Source organism: Podarcis melisellensis (genome assembly GCF_964234715.1).
Source record: "Podarcis melisellensis genome assembly, chromosome: 7".
Classification (NCBI taxonomy): domain Eukaryota; kingdom Metazoa; phylum Chordata; class Lepidosauria; order Squamata; family Lacertidae; genus Podarcis; species Podarcis melisellensis.
The window spans coordinates 70,307,067-70,328,007 of record NC_138539.1 but is presented as its reverse complement, the minus strand read 5'-3'; the positions used below and the strand labels follow the sequence as shown (position 1 = coordinate 70,328,007).

Sequence of the window (20,941 nt, the reverse complement as noted above, 5' to 3'; positions counted from 1 at the left end):
AAATGCATACCGCTGTGTGTGCCATGACACTCCTAAGTTATCAATAATTTCTGCTGCCTAGCTTACATATTGAAGCTGCATTGTCAATTATTTTTCTTCTTCAGTGGTAAATACATTTTGGAATTTCAATAAACACATTTGCACCCTCTGGGCAAACAAGAAGACTCTCAAAGTGCTACACCATATGGCCATTTGGATGCAAGCCATGCTTCATGCTGTTGCACTAATTAAAACAACTGTGACTTTAAAGACATCACATGGGTCCCCCCCCAATGGGTTAATAAGTTCATATCATTAGTAATGCTAGTGCGTTGTTTCAGGGGGATGCAGTTTAAAATTCCCGAAGATATGTTTTGGGAGACCATTATGAAAGAGTTAGTTATAAAAGAACATTTTGGCAATGAGAATAAGGTCTGATATGCATACAAAGCAATATGGCACGGTGGAATACTGAAATTATAACATTGATGAACTCACTCAGTGTTCCAGCATGGGATCACATTTTTCTTGTTCTCCCCAGTATTAAAATTCCTGAAAAACAGAAAAACAGTGCATGGGGTCTAGGGTTGCGCATCTCCCTCTCCCTTTCTCTCTCTGGTAGAATTGTGACATTTTCTGCTTGTATGCGTGTGAGAGAGGTGGGAGGGCTCATGAATGGTATGTCTGAATCTACCACCACATTCTGTCCCATATGTAGCTCTAGCCTAAGCAAGGTCAAAATGCTGACCATGGAATCCTAGACTAGAATGCTACCTCAGCTGCAATCTTTTGCAAACTTATTTGGAAGTGAGTCCCAATGAGTTTACAGTGATGCCTCAGGTTACAGACGCTTCAGGTCACAGATTCTTCAGGTTACAGACTCCGCTAACCCAGTAATAGTACCTCGGGTTAAGAACTTTACTTCAGGATGAGAACAGAAATCATGCAGCGGTGGCGTGGCAGCAGCTAAAGTGGCACCTCAGTTTAAGAACAGTTTCAGGTTAAGAATGAACCTCCAGAACGAATTAAGTACTTAACCCGAGGTACCACTGTGTAAACACATTTAGAATTGCACCATTAAAGATACGAGGAGTTAATTTTGAGTCATTCAGTGGCCTAATTAGACCAGCACTGAATTCAGCACTAGTACAAGGCCATATGGAGTATGGAGATCCAGTTCTGCACATTGCATTTTTAAAGATATAGATCCAGAGGCAGGAATCTGGTATCCTCCTGTCAGGCTGCTGCCAGCGACTCCCACGGCTGGCTGCCCAGGAATGTACAAAGACAAGGAAATGTTTCTTACAGCCCACTTTTTATTCAGTATTTACAGAGGGAGGCTATAGAACGAGCCTCTTGGATAATGGCATTGTCCCGAGTGAATCTTCACCCACCCACCCCCGTCTCTCCCACTTCCTCATCCATCAATCTCATTGTCTCTTCTACGCATGCTGTTAAGTGCCGTCTGTCTTTGAGCTCTTTGCTCTTCTACTTTCAAGCCTTGCTGGGTTCTGGGAGATGGAGGGTCTGGAATGTTTTCTAAAGACACTGTCGTCCCTCTGGTGCTTCTTCTTCCTCCTCTTCCTCTCCCATTATTTCCCAACTTTCCCCCTCATCTGCCTCTGAGCTGTGACCTCCCTCAAACAGTGGACAAAGTTGATGTGTAACTTTTGAATAAATGTGTTCTAATAATAATAATAATAATAATAATAATAACCTGAAATGTGTGAGGCATGGCCCCCAAAGCTGAGTCATTAAATCCCTGAGTAGGTGAAAAGTATTTGTGCTGTTAGATTTTAAAAAAGATTTAAGCCCTCCAAAATGGATGGGAGGTATGAAAGAGTTTTTGTTAAATAAAAGTTATTACAAGAAACACTACAGTAATGCTTCCTGGTTTGGCTATCTTATACTTGATACATACCCTATCAGTCATGGATTATATTTTCCCTAGGAAGGAAGATATATTGCCCTTGGAGTTACCATATCAGCAGAATATAAAGAGAAAGGAGCTGCTGGGGGGGGGGATACTTAATATTACTAAAGAGCTTTCTGGAATTGGGGGAAAAATCCCCTAAGTTGTTGATTGACCATCTGGTCCAGTTGACATATAGCAGGACAACATTATTTCCCACTGTGTGAATAAGCCCTGAGTTCATAACCTGTTCTGGTCCTCTCAGAGAAAATCTCCATGGGTTTGTTTTTCTTCCCTCAAGCAAAATTTGAAAAGAAATTTGAAGAGTTTGTTTTTGTGGCAATGGGAGATGGGAGAAATTGGAAGGCATTTTGTGGGGAAAGGCTATCCATGACTAGTGAAATCTCAGGGAGGGGTATTCCCACATATCCCTATGTTGAAATGCTTGGGGAAAAGACATGCTTGAATGAGCAAAATATGAGACTACTTAAAATCTGAATGGAAGAGAATTCTAACATGGAAGTGATCAGCTCTTGATGAAAAATACAAGGGTGCTCAATGTGTTCTTTAAAAGGAGAGAAAATGGATAAAAGGGAGGGGGTGAGACCATAATATTTTCAAGACTCCTGTGGAGTTCTATATAAAACTAAGCTTCAGGCACAGCCAGAGGAAAGAGATGAGTTTTTGACAGTCTGCCTTTGTCCGCATTAGATGTAGCACTGGAGGAAAAAAAGAAACCTATTTGGATTAGGACATGACAAAGGATCTGATCACCAGAGTAATTTCTAAACTTAAAAGTTAACAAGCCTGCTAAAGAAATGAATGGGGCCTTGGCAGAATTCCATAAAGCATGTACAACAGGATGTCACTCCATATGGCGTTGGAGATTTATAATGAAGCTCATCTCCTTTTGCCTTGAGAAAAAAAAACTTCTATATTGCTTATATCAGCAAGCTAGCGTGCATTAATTTAAGGCTAAAAACTGAATAGTGCTAGACAAATCATCTACATGCCAAGACCCATTCTCAGCCCCCTGCGACTCATGTCATTAAAAGTAATGCCCTCTGGTAGTGTGAGGGGTATGAATGGGACCTTTTAGCAAAATCCCCAAATGCCTGCAAGTATGCTAATATGGTGTATTGCAGCAACATGGTCACAATACATTATTTGACTTTGCTCCTTTTATATTCTTATATAAGGGAACTGGGTCTATCTGGCAGGCCAGATCCCGACCTCCTCCACCACCTGTGAGCCATTTTCATAGGTGGGTCAGGTTGAAATCAAACTATGCTAGAAGAGGAGTGAGGTTTTCCAGGACCCACCCAAACAGCTGATTGGCAGCATATTCAAACCCTGCTTTCATTAGGTAAAGGAAAAGGTAAAGGGACCCCTGACCATTAGGTCCAGTCGTGGATGACTCTGGGGTTGTGGCGCTCATCTCGCTTTATTGGCCAAGGGAGCCAGCGTACAGCTTCCGGGTCATGTGACTAGCGTGACTAAACCGCTTCTGGTGAACTAGAGCAGTGCACAGAAATGCCGTTTACCTTCCCGTTGAAGTGGTACCTATTTATCTACTTGCACTTTGACGTGCTTTCGAACTGCTAGGTTGGCAGGAGCTGGAACCGAGGAACGGGAGCTCACCCCATCACAGGGATTCGAACCGCTGACCTGATTGGCAAGCCCTAGGCTCTGTGGTTTAATCCACAATGCCACCCGCGTGGCTTTCAATAGGTATCCACTCCAATTGCGAGGTCCAATCGGATGCTACTGATTGGACCCAATGCCAGCAGAGCTTCTGTTTTATGCCAAATTAAAAGGCACCCAGTACAAGTCCTGCTTGCCAAGGAACAATCAGGAATGCACTTTAAAGTTTCCAGTTGTTCATTTGCAGCTGCAACTTTACCAATTCCACCTCTGATATCATATATGAGTGGAACAAGTTGGGGTGGCTTGAGTAAAAGATCCTGACAGGCCAAATTAGGACTCTTGTAAAGGTAAAGGGACCCCTGACCATTAAGTCCAGTCATGACAGACTCTGGAGTTGCGGCGCTCATCTCGCTTTATTGGCTGAGGGAGCCAGTGTACAGCTTCCGGGTCATGTGGCCAGCATGACTAAGCCGCTTCTGGCGAACCAGAGCAGCGCACGGAAATGCCGTTTACCTTCCTGCTGGAGTGGTACCTATTTATCTACTTGCACTTTGATGTGCTTTCGAACTGCTAGGTTGGCAGGAGCAGGAACCAAACAACGGGAGCTCAGACCCGTCGTGGGGATTCAAACTGCCGACTTTCTGATCGGCAAGTCCTAGGCTCTGTGGTTTAATCCACAGCGCCACTCGCGTCCCTAATTAGGAATCTGAATGGGCATAAGTTAGACCTATGGACTGGAGGCTCCCCACTGCTGCCTTATACCCATTTTTCCAGTTCACTATGGTAGCCCTGAGCTCCCAGAGATCAGTTAAGCCAAATGCAGCCTACTAGTCATGTACTGGCAATCCCCTCCCTCATTCATTCATTCATTCATCCATTCATTCACTTTTTAAATTCTCTCTCAAGAAGCAAAATCAGCCTTATTATTAAGTTGGTGATCCAAGTCTGGCAAGGTGAATCACAAGTTATGCATGGTAGAATGAGCATGGAAGTCCCGTTGCATAACTTATAAACGCAACTCCCATTTCTAAAGAGGGAAGAGGCTTGGAATCAATCTTGGGTTTCAGGGCAAATGGCATCCATGGAGCCTTCATGGAAATGAACAGCCGGGTTGAGACTCAGTGCAACCAGTGGGCCCTTGTAGCATCCCAGCGACTCACTGAACACAGCTGCAAACTCGTTGGTTAGTTTCCAACTTTTTTGGCCTATGGGTCACCTCAGATTGAGGCAGGCTTGTTAGGGTCTGCATCATATCTTGTGGTTAGTGTACACCTCTGCTTGAAAGTCCTTTGGTTACATAACCACATCTACATATCAACTAGAAAGTGCTAGCACACCTCAGTGCAGTTTCTATATTTCCCCTCACTTCAATCAATTTTCACAAAAATAGTTTAACAGAAGAGGCCCATTGTCAATGGCAAGAAACATTCAATTATGACAGAAATCAAGGGCAAAACACTGATTCACACTTGCATGCCCTACACTTTCTTGTCACTTCTTGGCTGGAAACTGACTGGCATTTGCAATTTACAAGAAAACGAATCTCTAGTCTGAAAAACAGCATCAACCTAGTCATTCCTAGCTCTGTGCTAAGGGTTTTATTCAACCAGACATTTGCTATTCTAGAGGGAGACAATACGCTACAAAGCACTTTGCTAAAAGTCTTTTCAATTGAGCACACACAGCAATTACATATATCCAGAGGATAAGATCCAGATCAGCTTCAACAGGATGTCAGAATTAAATGGTGCCCATTTGAGACATAACAATAACTGAGGATTAAGATAAAAGCAAGGGACTTCCATTATCTAAAATTGGTCATGTACCATTACTTTACAGAAAAATGAATGTTCTTGTCTCACCCCTTTGATGGTGATACCAAGCATGAACTGTTGGGAGAAGGAAGGCTGTGCAATGCTTTTACAGATTTAATAGAATTAATCCTTCTTAGTTTTTAGAAGTTCAGTTATAGACTAAGAACCTTCAGCATTTTAGGATGAATGCCAATCTTTCGTCTCACCCTGCAACACTTTCAATTTTTGTTTCATAAACAGCCTCTCTTTCCCACAATGCCTTTGCCTGTTTCTGTCTCTTGAGCATTCTTTTCCCCATTATTTTTTTTCTAAATTTCTTTCTGTTTAGAGAACTTAACAACAACAAAATGATGGTGTCATTGGAGCATACCTCCAGAGGTATGTCCCATCAGCTTGATTTGGAATTTGCTAGGAGGTGTGTGAGAGCTTGCTTTGAGAATCATCACCAACACACACACACACACACACACACACACAGACAGACACTAAGCTTCCATATTTTCCAAGAGTTATTTTCTGGCTCTCCATTAATGCAAAGAATCATATTTGTTTTCAACACAGGTCATCACAGTTCTAACAGTCTAACAAAAGCCAACAGATACTGCTTTTCTAGGGAATGGTGCACTTTCTGAGGAATTAGACCACAGAATATAGCCTGAGCTCCTGTGCACTGGAGCAATACAAAGATCAGGGAAACTCCCAGATCCAAATGAGGTTAAGCTTCAAACAGGCTCTCTGCCATATCTCCCATTTAGCTCATAATCTGACTATACTTAGAGCTGAGAGTGGTGCTATGGCATAGTCCTCAGATATTTTTCCCAATAATAGATAGAACACATTGACTTGGAACTAAGTAGAGCCTAATTCTCACCAGTGGGGCTGCAGTAGGGAGGAGAGGATAAAGAATTCCCATTGCAGATTCAGAAGAAGGCCACTTGTGCTATATTGGATCTCACTCTATCAATGTAAGCTTAAGATGTATGTATAAAATTCATATTTGGTTGTATTGCGTGACCAGGCAGCGACAGCCCCAGCCCCGAGGGATCATAAGGAAGGAATAAAGACTCTGACAATGTTATATGGAATTAAAATTAGGCCACAACTTTATTAAACTTCCGAATGTAGGAAGATCTTGGCTTAGGGATAGGGGGGTGCTCTGTGAAACGTAAGTGTAGCAGGCAGCCAAGCCCATATCCCCACACGCAGGGTAGTTCGCTGATAACCTTTCAGTGTATGGCCAGTGACACCCATATATATAACCCCTTTAAGAGGGGGACCCTGGAATCGCCACCGCAGGGGGGTTAGTCACCACTTCACCCCCCCCCCCATTATAGGGAATAAAAGACTAAAGGACTCCACCCAAGGCCATAACCACCAAAGTTGTCACAAATTGCTATGGGGGAGCCAAAACCTGCCAATGCAGGAAAATTTCTTCCCGGTCTTTCAACAGCAACCAGTCAAAGACCGTAGCAACATCCCCTAAGCAGGAAGAAAAAGTTAACCTGCAAACAAAACAAAACAAAAAAATTAAACAAAGGTAGGGTAGGGAGGGTGAATCTCCAGAGCCGACTGCCTGTTGGCTCCACCTCCTATTTATAAATGGGTCTGGCCCCGCCTCCCAGCAATGAAACTTGATTACTGAAGCTGGGCGTGAACCTCCAAAAATTAACACTGAGAGGTGAGCCAGCCCCTGTTTGCCAGTAAGCTCCCTGGGAACTGTAGCACCACACGTGCTCCCACAAAGGGCACCCAAAATGTAAAGTGTGAGTGCTTATTATTATTATTATTAAATATGTACTGAGTGGAATGCAATGTTATGCTATTATAACTGACCTGCTGCACAGGCATTTCTGTTTGCCAGATGCAATTACAGTGGTACCTCAGATTAAGTACTTAATTCATTCCAGAGGTCCGTACTTAACCTGAAACTGTTCTTAACCTGAAGCACCACTTTAGCTAATGCTGCGCCACCAGAGCACAATTTCTCTTCTCATCCTGAAGCAAAGTTCTTAACCTGAAACACTATTTCTGGGTTAGCGGAGTCTGTAACCTGAAGTGTATGTAACCTGAAGCGTATGTAACCCGAGGTACCACTGTATTTCATCTCTCCTCCCCATGTTCTGTGCAGGTTCTCATCAGCCCCAGAGCCAATTTGGGGGGCACACTGGCAGTGAAGAAGGATGAAAGCCATACTTGTGCTAGTAGACCTCGTTGCATTTGCTCCTGCTGGTATAACTTTTTAGTTGAATATAGCCCACTGAATATAACTTAATTTCATCCCATTTTTAAATGTGTATTTTTATCCATTCTTCTGCTTTCACAATTCTTACACCTCACAGATCTAGAGAATTTCCTGGAGAACCATTCAGGGTATGGCTGGTCAACATCACTTAATCTTCCCTGAGATATGAAAGGCCACAGATTCAGAAAATAAGATTATTGCACCCTTCCCTCTTTGCCTCGCCACCATCTGCTGTGAATAGGAGGCTATTTCTAGGCCTATCTCAAGTACTGAGGACTCTGCCAGAGGAGATAAGCACCTTCCAAAATATTGCATCTAAACAGCTCAAATCTTTCACAAAAGGCTCCATTTTTTGCAGTTTGTTCTTTGTCTCTTTTTCTCCTGATTAGGAATGTGCTCAAAAAGAAATCTTGCCTTGAAACATCAAAAAGCAGAAAATGCTGAAACAGCTTTCAAATTTATGCATATTCAATACAATGTGGTTCTTAGCAGAGGGAAGAGGGAGTGTCATCTATCCCAAATAAAACCATATATTCTGCAATTACAATCTCCCAGTAACAAAATGCACAGATGCTTTTTGTGTGCAGATGAAAAACAAAACACTTTAGATTAACAACAATTTAGCTAAACTGAAGTCTGTTTAAAGTTGGCGCCATTGTAGCACCATAGGGAAGAAGGTCTACTTTGTTCATTTCAAAAAGTTAGTTAATTTTAACCAGGAGAGAACTAGCAACTTATTCAGTAGAATGCTAATTGTCCAGTTATTACACCAAGATGTTTACTCTGCCTTTTACTGTTATTGCCACACAATCAGAAACACACTTAGTGCCTACCTATAGAAAGGAAGTCCCATTGGACTTTCTCCCAGATTAATCGCTCTAGGACTGTGACTTTAGGGGACAATCCAAACTCTAAATTATCCTGGAATGATCAAATCAATAACTGGCAGACCTCTGGTATAAATGCCCAAACCTGGATCAGGTAGACATACGCTGGCACAGTCAGCTCAGTTTATGAGGGATTCTAACTCTAAAAAAAAGCGGTGTAAAAAAAAAAGCAAGCTTGTCTTCTCTGCCAAATGTGAACCATCTCACCTGACAGTAGTGATGCTCCTGAATGGCGCTTGGATTTGGTGTACTTTATGCCATTTGAACATACATTTTCACCTGTGGGAGGGGTGATACCTGTTCCCCCATAGGGGTTTATTTTTTCTTATTTGTGTATGTGTGTGTGATAAAATTCACCTCCATTGTGTTTTGGCGCTACCCTTCACAGTAGCAGCTTCTTCCATCTTTTATATATACCGGTATATACTTTATTTTGTTGCTGCTCCAGGTAGCAGGATAAGAACTCCTCTTCCAGTGATCCACCTACCATTTTCTTTTCCTAATTGTGCTCTGGACATAACATTGTTGCAAGGAATTGTGAGGGGAGGTGCACTGCTAAGCCAGCTTAAATGCATTAGCTGAATTTATTTTTTTCATTCTGATTTGTGATTAAAATGTTTTTGTTTCTCACCCTGGGACTCTTGAGTGAAGAATGTAAAAGGTAAAGGTCAAGGTCCCCTGGACGGTTAAGTCCAGTCAAAGGCGACTATGGGGTACAGATTATAAATACCTCAAATAAGCAAGCAAACTTTGAATAAAACCATATATATTCACGTGCATCCTAGATGCCAGCAGAAATATGGTGAGGAAAATCATGGCCAGCCCATTTGCACAGCTGGTGTACCGCCAGTGCTTTTTCTTCTTCTAAGAAAAATGTTTAGGGGTTCTCTCATTTTCCTGCTCAAATTGAAATACTGCTCCTCAATGAGGCCAAACTTAGATTCGCAAAATGTTTAGGGATATGTGTACCCCAAGTACCCCCAGAAAAAAAGAACCGTGTACCACTACTGAGAAGGCACCAACAGGGTTAGAAACTGAAAAAATGTGATTTTTTTAATGGAAAGTGTAATTTCTGTGTTTGGACCTGTCATGTGAAAAGTCATGTGTTGGTCCACAAAACATGCCTGGAATCCAAACATTGACAAAGACTGCTGCCCCTGCCTAAGAAACCCACATGCTGAGTTTAGCAGCAGTATCTCAAGAGGAAGCCAAACCTATGAAAATAAACAGGAAAAGTCATGCTAAAGTTATGTTTTGCTTCACCATCTTGATGCAGAATGGTACCTGGCATCCAAAAAGCAATGAAGACCACCGTTTCCACTCCAGGAGCCCTTATTCCAGCTCTGGTGAAAACATCTCAGGAAATGGCTAGACCTATGCCCCAAAGTGGTTGAAGTCACACACAAGTCACATTTTAATCTGCCACCTTGATTCAATATAGCGTCTCTGTCAGGATGCTGTCAGCGGCTCCTCGCTGGTTGTCCAGGAAAGTATAAAGACAAGGAAAGGTTTCTGACAGTCAAAAGTTACTGGCCATTGCTGTTGGCATGGAGATAGTCTAGGTTGAATGCAAACATGCCATTCTGATGTCATGTGTGATGTCACAAAGAGGATGTGCTTTAAGTCTTGTGAAAGCCAAAAGCAGTTAACAGTCATGCTGGATCTCAACCCTGTCAAGATGGATCTCCATAATAGGTGGTGAATAGTTTTATTTGGGGAATATATTAATTTTTACTATTGGGGGAAAGTTTTAGATTAGTTTGCCAGTTTGTAACCCATCAAATTGAGGCCAATGGATATCTGTTCACAACCCTGTACCCATCAAATAATCAACTTTATGTGTGACTTTGGGATGGATTCATACGACCACATTTACTTTCTCAAAAATGGTTGGAAGGTATGTAATTTGAATGGTTATTGCTCCCTGCTGTCAGGGTGCTGCCCCGGATCCCAGCTAGTTGCCCAGGAAATATAAAGACAAGGACAAGTTTCATACAGTCCTTTTTTATTTCAGACTTTACAGAGAGAGGCTATAGAACCCAGCCTCTTGGATAATGGCATTGACCCAAGTGAATCTCCACCTTACTCATACGTCAACCTCATCACCTCCTCGATGCGTGCCAATAAGTGCCCTCTGTCTTCAAGCTCTTTGCTCTCCTACTTTTAAGACTTGCCAGGTTCTGGGAGATGGTGGGTTTGGATGCTTTCTAGTGACAACATGTCAGCCAGCTGCTCTGGCTCTCCCATGATTTCCAAGATTTCCCCCTCATCTGCCTCTGAGCTGTGACCTCCCTCAACCCCCTGTTGTAAATCTATACTATCTTCCTCTTCCTCCTCCCTGGAAGGGTCAGGCTGGGGAGGCGGTCTCCACCACTCCTCCTCTGCCCAGCCCCTGAGATCCTGGCATCCAAATGTCAACAAAGAGTACCAACCTCCCCTCAGAAACCCTTGTGCCAAATTTGGTGGCAATGTGTCAAGCAGCATTCAAGTATACATATAAGGGGCAGGGAGCTGGATCTGTCTAATAGGCTGGATCTCCCCCCCCCCACCTCCACTGTCAAACTTTGACAGGGATTCTCATTTGTCACTAACCTGATACCACAATGCCAACAGGTGGTCCATATTCCTTTTATCCATGCAATTTGAAATCCAAATAATGTGAGCAAAGACTTTGCAAGCACTGGTAATCACAACCAGTGAGGAAACCTGATGGAACAGAGTTACCCCATTGTTTCACTTGATCTTACAACCATCAACCCCATTTATGATGGTGGAAGCACCCAGGAAAATCCTAATGCGATCTAAATGCACATGGCAGAATCTATGGCCGGGGGAAGGGTGTTCCTGCAAGCACACCTCCATGTGGTTATGCTAGGGATTTGAAGATCAATGGGAGATTTTGAAAAGGGCCCAGAAACAAAGAGGCCATCAAGCCAGACATTTGGGGGTCTAGTAATAAACACTCGGCTGTTGAAGTCACAGTCAAAGCTTTCTCACTTCACTTAGCTGTTTCATTTTGCAGCAGCAGTTTGCAATACTTGGCTGAGGAGACAATCATAATGGCTGAGGTCAAGTTTGACCTTTTGCCCATGCTGCAGCAATTTCTTCACATCGTTCATACCGATCTTGTACAATCTTCCAACACTTTCCTGCAAATCTATCTGCCTCTTGGGGTTATCTATATATTGAATGCTCTGGCGCACTGTTTCCTTTAAAAAATAAAATAAAAATCTAATTCTACCCTCAAGTCGTAGTTTCAACATTTTTTTGAAAGAATGCAGTATTCCTCTTTTTCTGTTTTCACTTTATTTAACAGGAGTGGTAATTTTGAGAGTGTTAAAAATATATATATTCGTGCATATTAATGGGCACCTTCCAGGCTTAAGCTGATTTATATATTTGGTGCAGTTTACAGATTATACAGATTTTGGGTTATGAAGATTTTAATCAAGAAGTATGTCTTTTTAATCTTTATGCTCAGCCTCGTTTTGCTTCAGTATTAGCTTGGCAATTAAGGTAATGAATTTTACTGAGGAAGGCTGAAGGAAGGGAGTGCTTTCTAAACAGACACCTGGCATGCACTGGTTGTCATGGTGATTTCCCAGATGCTCAAACAAGTGGAGAAAAGCAGCAGTTCAATATTCCCATAACAGAAGAAGTAGAAACACTAATTGATATCTGTTTCAGAGAAACATGGGCTAGACTGTGGGATTTCAAGCTGCAGATGTTCTTAGGAAGATACATTAAGAGCTATAGTGCCCTAGAAGCACAGGAAGAAGGCACTATTTGAATACTGCATTAATCTGTGCGCACCTAATAGGCTGCACTATCCCTTTGATTAGATGGTCATGAAGAACACACAATTTTTGCCATGCCAAGATCTGCCCTCCAGTTTTGTGAAAGTTCTTCCCACCCACCCCCTGTTGAAGAAGCTTCCATTTTTCTGTCTCACTGAGAATTTGGGCAAAATGGTATTTCGAGCTTACCTTATTGTGAGGTGACCAAGGGTGGTAGCACGCCTAATGGAAGGAAGGACACTTGTGAACATTGTCAGCCACTTCAGGAGTCAGATACATAAGTGGGACAAAAACCCTGTACCCCACCCATGAGTATTTCACAGGAATTTTCTGCCCCCAGTATGTATGGCACTTTACAGAACACAATTCTAAAATTTGTGGCAGGAGAGAAGAGCAGAGGAAGAGGGACCAAAGGGGAGGCTGGAGTAAACAAGGCAAGAGTTTTCTGTTGTTCCAGATACATGTGATTTTAGCAGTGCTTTTTTCAGGGGGGGGGATGCAAGGATATGCATACCCCTAAACATTTTCTGAATCTAAGTTTGGCCTCATTGAGGAGCAGTATTTCAAAATGAGTAGGAAAATGAGAGTACCCCTAAACATCTTTTTTTATTAAAAAAAGCACTGTTTTTTAGGCTTAGCTGTAGGCTAAATATGTCAGCTAATGATCCACTGGCTCTTATCTCACCCATCCTATTAGATGGTGGGTTTGGATTGCTCTCTAAGCCAGGATTGCACAGAGAGCCTACTTGAGTAGAGCAGACTCCCCACCACAGATATCCACCCCACAGCTCATTGTGTGATGGGAGAGCAGAAACCATAATGACATATAGGTCAGAATGAGTGGGACAGTTCCCCCTTTCCCCCTTGCATATGTTAAGAGTGTGTGTGTGTGTGTGTGTGTTTGTGTAGAATATGTCGCACTGCACACTCTTTGTAAGTGCTTGAGGAGCCCTTTGAGGTTGTGAGCATCAGAAGGAATGTTCACATATCTCCAACAGCTTCACCCCGAACTCACCAGAACTCAGTTCCGGCACCTCTTAAGTGGTCACCAGTGACATTATAGGAGAACAAGGGAGCTGTTCATGGTGAGTTCCGGCACCTATTTTTATGGAAAAATAGCAATGAGCCTTAATCTTTAAGGTTGTTTTCCAATTCAGGTATGACTCCAGGTTTCATGGTGGAAAGGATTTGAATGAAGGTTTAAATGCCTTCTCTTGATCAGGTTAAAATTAAGTGATTAAAATCAGTATGCATTAATGATACATGTAGTACTTACTTTCTTATAACTTAATAGTGTTTTCGAGGTTACCAGCATGAGTTTGACCAAACTGCGGGAGGCAGTGGAGGACAGAGGTGCCTGGCGTTCTCTGGTCCATGGGGTCACGAAGAGTCGGACACGACTAAACGACTAAACAACAACAACAATTAGAAGTAATGGCGCTCCTGATAAATAATCATATGTGGTCATTTTCAGAAGCACATTCAATGGTGCCACTACTGACAAGATCCCACAAACTCCTGTATTTCCTTCACATAGTCATCTGAACATGTTATTCAGCAAAAAGCCCAGGTCTGCTACTCACCATATGTTTTTGAACACCTTCTTGCCATATTTACACTCTCCTTTTTCTAAAACGCACATGACTAACGATATGAAGTGTGAAGAGACCTCAAGCTGTCAATGTAAAGGCACTAATTTACGCTCTGCCTCACTCAATTTTTTCGGGAAATTCATACAGCTGCACTTTTTGTTTTGTTTTTATAGAGAGAGCCGAGTTTTAGTATATTTGTTTCATCATAATGATACAAATTAGTTAAGAAGTGGGTGGTGGTGGCATTGAACATTATATTATTTGATATAGCTGGTTCTTTTATTTTATTTTTTTGTAATGAAGTATTTTTCTACTCTTGTGATTCAAATCTGTAACAATCTCATAAAGTAATTAACCGCATTTCTCGGATTGCCCGCTGAAGTGCATAGCAAAATAAAATGGCCAATAATCATAATTTAAGATGCACAAGACATCTGTGCACCTCGTTTGTGAAGTTGTTAGCAACACGGCACAGCCTCCTACATCTGTACATTTCATGGACTTTATCCAGCTTCATCGCAAACCCAAACAACGTAATTATAATGAAGCTTAATGGTTTATATAGTAGCTGGGAAAGCATTATTGGAACAAGTACGTATTAAAGTCTCAATTGTGCACCTTAGACTTGAGAACAAACCAGAAAGCATTCCACCTCATCCACCAATCTGTTTATTATGGTATGGGGATTCTAAATAAATAATAGGCTGATGGTTCAAGTTGCCGGCTTTTATGCTGTACCTACTCCTGTGCTTGTGACTACAAAATGATGAGATGGTGGAGCTTTTCCAATCTCTCCAGCTCTATGCCACTTGGGTCAGAAGTTGTGTAGGTGGCAGAGAAAATCAGAAAATATAGGCATGGAAAGACTTTGTACATAAAACCAATAGGAAGCAACAGTACGCTACCTTGGACTGTTATAGAAAGCCACATTCACTTCCTCTGCCTCTCACTAAGGCCATAGAAAGTTCACTGAGGTGCAGTGTTGGAGTAAGTTCCTTGTTATGTCCAGGCTCAGGGGAACTGTGAACATTTTAAACCTGGTGTGGAAACATTTTTCCATCCAAAGTCTACATTTCCTCATGGATAACTTTTTGATGGGCACATGCCAGAGAAGGGTACAGCCAGAGGCAAAAAATGAGAAGGCAATTACTTTTGCTCCTACTTTTGAACTAAGCATAAGTTAAAGTAACCAGGATTGGACGTAACAAGGAACTCTGGTTTGCTTCAAAGCAGAAGCTTTTCATTTCGTTTTTACAGCCATTCTAGTGCCATGTCCAAGGAAAAGTGAAGTAGAAGTAACAAGCTCTTTGGCACTAGATGGTGAGTCTCCACAAATGGTGAAAAAATTGTCCCATGCAGAGGACACACTTGCAGACTGAAGTTCCACCAAATGTCACCTACAGTGAAACCTGAGATGAATTTAAAAGTTCCTCCTTAGCATAAACAACTGATGGATTTTCAGGCTGCAAAGAGAATTTCAGAAAGATGGCTGAAACATCTGGGTTCTTCTAGTGGGAATTATATTGTAATTCCCACTTTGTGGAGTATGTTGTGGGTGCAGTTTTCTGTGTTCCTTCACAGGGTGAATGCTTAAATGAAGAAGAAAAATAGGTCTCCACGACTACCTCTGCACCACCTCCTACATCTAACAAATATTCTTTCATCTCTGTATAGCCATGCATAAAATGTTCTCCATCTAATGCATTATAGATTTGCCAGATGTAATTTAAAGCATAAGGAAGTGTTCAATAAAAAATTAATGACATTTTAAACATTTTTCAAGCTCTGAATAGGCATTTGCACTCAAGCTAAATGTTTTCTTCAAAAGCAACATTAGAAGGGGGAAAAAGAATTCATTAGGTTCCCACTTTCATTTCTTAAAAGTCTTTTTTTCATGAATGAGGCACCCTTGTACGGTATGTGGTATGTGACTATGCAAAACTAATTATTACCTTTCAAGAACAATATATGTATATCCCTGCAGGCTATTATCATTGAAAGCAAATCGTGTGGAGTCGAACAAACAGCCTTGAGGGCTTTCATAATTACTGACAGGGATATTAAAAGTGACAGATATGAGATGTATGCTTCAAAATAATAATAATAAAAAATTATTATGAGCACAGCTACCAATTTGTCATTTGTATTTACTCCTGTTTGACAAACCAGACACCCATTGTGTGGCCACAAATGATCTATTTTAGCTGCATTTGGGGTAGAAATGAAAGGTTCAAGCAGGCTATATTCCCCTTTCTAACAGAAGGATTCCTTCACTTCATGCAGAGATAAAACTGTGAGTCTTTAAGTAAAAATAAATCAAATCTGCTAAAAGGCTTCCAGGCTACTTTCTGAGGCATGTATTTTACGCAGCATATTTCAATTAAGGATTATAAATGTTTTTTAGATGTAATTAAAACTATCCATTTAAGTTCTGCAATTGATGGTGAACAGAATTAATGTTCCATGACCCCACAAAAACTCCATATTTGCCTTTTATATTTTAAAATCCACAGAACTGAAGAGTAGTTCTCTTTGTATCCATCGCAGGCACAGAAACCATCCCTCATGCTGGGAGGTAGATTGCCATAATCATCATCATTATAATAATTTTATATGTATGCCGCCTTTCCATAGTTAAAACAATGCTCAAGGTGGCTTACATCATGACAAGATTTACATAATTACCAACATAACAAAAGTCATAAATAATAAATAAAAAGGTAAACATAAAGGACCCATGACAGTTAGGTCCAGTTGCGAACGACTCTGGGGTTGCGGCGCTCATCTCGCTTTACTTGCCAAGGGAGCTGGCATTTGTCCACAGACAGTTTTTCTGGGTCATGTGGCCAGCATGACTAATCTTCTTCTGGCAAAACCAGAGCAGTGCACGGAAACACCGTTTACCTTCCCACCGGAGCAGTACCTATTTATCTACTTTCACTTTGACGTGCTTTCGAGCTGCTAGGTTGGCAGGAGCTGGGACTGAGCAACAGGAGCTCACCCTGTTGTGGGGTTTCGAACCGCTGACCTTCCGATCGGCAAGCCCTAAGCTCTGTGGTTTAGACCACAGCGCCACACAGCAAAAAGTACCCAACCAAATGGAAAACAATTTTACACATAAATCATAAAATCTAAAACTAAGAATACAACATTAATATCAGTCACAATTTAAAATGACATAGATAGAAACTAAAATCAGTATAGAAAAACAAAACAAAAATGGAGCCCTCTCTGCCCAGCAAGGTAGGGCCGTTCAGGCTCCCAGCAGGTCAGTCCTGGGCAACAGTGGTGATGGCAGCACTCCTTTATGGAGCCTGTCATGCACTTTGTGTGGGTCTCCTCTTGGTGACTGTATTGGTGTTTCAACTGGCATGGTAGCCAGCCTGATAACAAGGGTGAGATCGATGAGCACCTGTATTCCAACATCAGTACTAGTTCTGGAGTGCCTTGTAAGCACAATTCACTTCTGCACTTTTGAACTGTGGAACACTAAATGGCTTTACCCTAGAACATCTAAGAGCATGCTTCGTCTCCCATAGCCTCTTAGAAGTTGGCCACTAACAGGAAATTGTAGCTTCATTGCATGACAGCTTCATGTCATTGCATGACAGTTGTAGAGCCTCCATGCATCTGTTCCATGAACTAACAACAACATAGGATACCATACCATTTCTGCATTACCTAAATGGCAGGTCTGTTAATATTGTGACCATTAACAGAGGGAATTTCCTGGCATTTTATAGCACAGAAATCCTTAAGACAACAAATTAAACCAAAGAAGTTTTTTGTTAATCAAATATGATACATTTTCAGAAGGCTATCCCTTCAACTAAAGATGGAGGAGAAAGTTCATATTTAAAATTGGAGTTCACATTCAGCTCAAATTAAAAGACACTATTCAAAACAAGATATGGACCCAAACACAGCCATCCTTTGAGATTTGCATTTCCCCCCTGAATTTTGTAGTGCAGTTCTTGAGCCAAATAATATGTACAAAAATGCATCTAAAGGGTGAAGTGTGCAAGGAAAAGACAGTTACAGATAGGTAGCCGTGTTGGTCTGCCATAGTCAAAACAAAAAAAAAATTCCTTCCAGTAGCACCTTAAAGACCAACTAAGTCAGTTCTTGGTATGAGCTTTCGTGTGCATGCACACTTCTTCAGATACTGAAGAAGTATCTGAAGAAGTGTGCATGCACACGAAAGCTCATACCAAGAACTGACTTAGTTGGTCTTTAAGGTGCTACTGGAAGGAAGGAAAAGACATTTATTGGTGGGAAAATACATACAGGAATGTATTATATGCTTTGCACAGAGTGCATATTGGACCAAAACCTATCTTCTGTCACTTTTTTCTCCTTAAAAAAATTGAGCAGCCTTGCATTTTTTACAGGCAGCTGACCATTCTCATGTTAGATTGCACTTCCATTCAAATTTTAAGGGGAGGAGAGAATTTTTTTCCCCAAACACCTTGTGCAAATTTGATCTTGTTACATGCTGTTGCTTCCTCTAGCTGCCTCTACGTTGGCACCACACAGTTTCCAGTGGCACCCCTACTGGAAACTCTTTATTTCTTCTTTCCGATTTAATCATGAAAATTAAATCAGTCAAATAGGGATTATACCATTAACAGGGTGAAATGCTCCATATTATGCCATACAGATGGAGGCAGTGCAGACATACGAATTGGAAAAGCTGCAGAAGTAATATCTGTTATAGGGCTTTTACTCTAACCTTGGTCTCCATATCTGGTCAAGATACCACACCAGCAGTTGTCAGTCAATGCAATCAGACACCAACCAAGCACCCTGCTTTTGTCACCCCATTATATTAACGTCACCATAAAGAAAGTGTGGGGAAAGTTTTTATTTCCTTAGTATGTAAATAATTAAGAGAGAACTTTGGGGAAAGGTTTGATAAATTGAATAGTGGTTTTCGACATAGCTGTATTTCCATTCTTACAGCTTTATCCCAACCTAAAGCTGTGATTTTTTTGTTGAGCATTTTTTCCAGCTTTTAAATAGCACTCCAAATGAATGTGCTTATATATACAGTGATACCTCGGGTTAGAAACACCTTGGGTTACAAACACTTTGGGTTACAGACTCTGCTAACCCAAAAGTAGTACCTCGGGTTAAGAACTTTACCACAGGATGAGAACAGAAATTGTGCACCTGTAGTGCAGTGGCAGCAGGAGGCCCCATTAGCTAAAGTGGTACCTCAGGTTACGAACAGACCTCTGGAATGAAATAAGTTCGTAACCAGAGGTGCCAATGTATATCTCTCTCTAGATCTATCTATCTATCATCTATCTATCATCTATCTATCTATCTATCTATCTATCTATCTATCTATCTATCTATCATCTATCTATCTATCTATCCATCTATCATCTATCTATCTATCATCTATATATCTATCATCTATCTATCTATCATCTATCTATCATCTATCTATCTTATATTAACAGGGTGATGCCATGATGCTACATAACCAATCAGATTTGGCTACTTAGTGATTTCACTGGGGGCAAATAAAATGAGTTCAGAGAGATGTAAATAAACATGTAAACACTTTCTCAAGTGGAGCAAAAAGAGAGAATTATACAATGAGAAACACTACTCAGAACCTTCCTGAAAATGTTAAATAACCTTGGCCATTGCTAACACAAGATATATTAGTAACTAATAATTAAGAGGACATTGTTCAGTCCTTTGTGGATGAAAACAATGTGGTATGGCATCCACTGTTACATTTTTGCACAGGATGTAGAAGAGCATGTGAATCTTCTGGACTCCTTTCCCATCTTTTCCAATGCTGAAAGCAAAGCCCTGATTTTGAAAGCTTTAAAGCTCAGCAAGCAGGGGACCAAATGCCACCAGAACACAGTGAAGAGAGAATTAAGGGGGTCTAAGAAAACTGGGCAAGAAATACAAAGCATAGGAAAAGTTCCCTTGACTCCAACATGGTGTTTGGGAGGAATATAAATGGATAAAGACACTCGCCGGAGGTCAGAAATCTTCCTTCCGTCTCCTGCTCTTACTTTTATGGAGCTATGGATTATTCATGTTCTTTTTGCAATGTGAGGGATGGACAAAGCATAGCCAACTAGCTGGCCCATGGCTAGCTGACATTGTTGAATATAAATAGAAATAACACACGGCTCACTCAGTCCTAATTAAACCATGCAATCAATTTTTATGCTTCATTTGAACAGGGATCCAATATTGGATATATGTAGTTGGTGCTTGCTTTTAATATAAGGGATGCTTTCTAGAAGTTAGGTGAAATTCTTAAAGCTTTATTCTAGGATGGAACAGAAGACATATTGAAATCATTGGTGTTTATTTTTATGTGCCTCTCTATAAACCGTCAAACCTATCCCTACCCCAAAATTTCTCATTTTAAGAGTCAAGTGCAACTCAACTGACTCACCTGAAATACAAGGAATTTCGTAAGCCTATATGCCTATACCATATGATAAGCTAGTGCTGCTTAACATTACAGTTTTACCCAGATGCTGTAAAAATGTAGTGCTCCTGCAATGATAATCTGTATTGCAGACTGTGTGTTCTCCTGCTCCTCATAACCATTCTGTCTTTCACATCACGGGCTATAGTTCCTGCTCAGTCTCTCACCCAGGGATAGAAAATCTATAGCTTTCCTTCCAACTCCCAGAGGTCCCAGGAAGTATGGGATGGATGGTCAGGGATGATGAGAATTGGAGTCCAGCAATATCCAGTACTTCGGCCACCTCATGAGAAGAGAAGACTCCCTGGAGAAGACCCTGATGTTGGGAAAGATGGAGGGCACAATGAGAAGGGGGCGACAGAGGATGAGATGGTTGGATAGTGTTTTCGAGGCTACCAGCATGAGTTTGACCAAACTGCGGGAGGCAGTGGAGGACAGAGGTGCCTGGCGTTCTCTGGTCCATGGGGTCATGAAGAGTCGGACACGACTAAACGACTAAACAACAACAACAACAACAAGACCCTGGGTAGGGAAATTAAGCCCTGGGGGTTGGATCTGGCTCAATCATCTTCTAAATCCGGCCTGCAGACAGTCCAGGTATC

At 41.5% G+C, this 20,941-nt stretch overlaps 3 long non-coding RNA genes across 6 annotated transcripts in view; 2 read left to right on the top strand and 1 right to left on the bottom strand.

Annotated features, from left to right (window-relative positions):
* Positions 1–10,002, bottom strand: part of LOC309373858 — a 30,798-nt gene extending 20,796 nt beyond the window's left edge. The window contains exons 1-2 of the long non-coding RNA XR_014170246.1: positions 9,766–10,002; positions 478–531 (exon numbers count right to left, since the gene is read on the bottom strand). This is a non-coding gene — a long non-coding RNA (uncharacterized lncRNA). The remainder of the gene's footprint in view (positions 1–477; positions 532–9,765) is intronic.
* The window catches only part of LOC309373820, a 256,704-nt gene that overhangs the window by 59,472 nt on the left and 176,291 nt on the right, over positions 1–20,941 (top strand). The window contains exon 1 of one of the 4 annotated variants that reach the window (XR_014170183.1): positions 10,116–10,176. The exons of the other annotated variants lie outside the window; for them this stretch is intronic. This is a non-coding gene — a long non-coding RNA (uncharacterized lncRNA). Of the gene's footprint in view, positions 1–10,115; positions 10,177–20,941 lie in introns of those variants that run through there. 4 annotated transcript variants of the gene reach the window in all.
* On the top strand, positions 13,708–15,999 carry LOC309373869. Its single transcript, XR_014170256.1, has 2 exons — positions 13,708–13,848; positions 15,452–15,999. It is a non-coding gene; the product is annotated as an uncharacterized lncRNA (long non-coding RNA).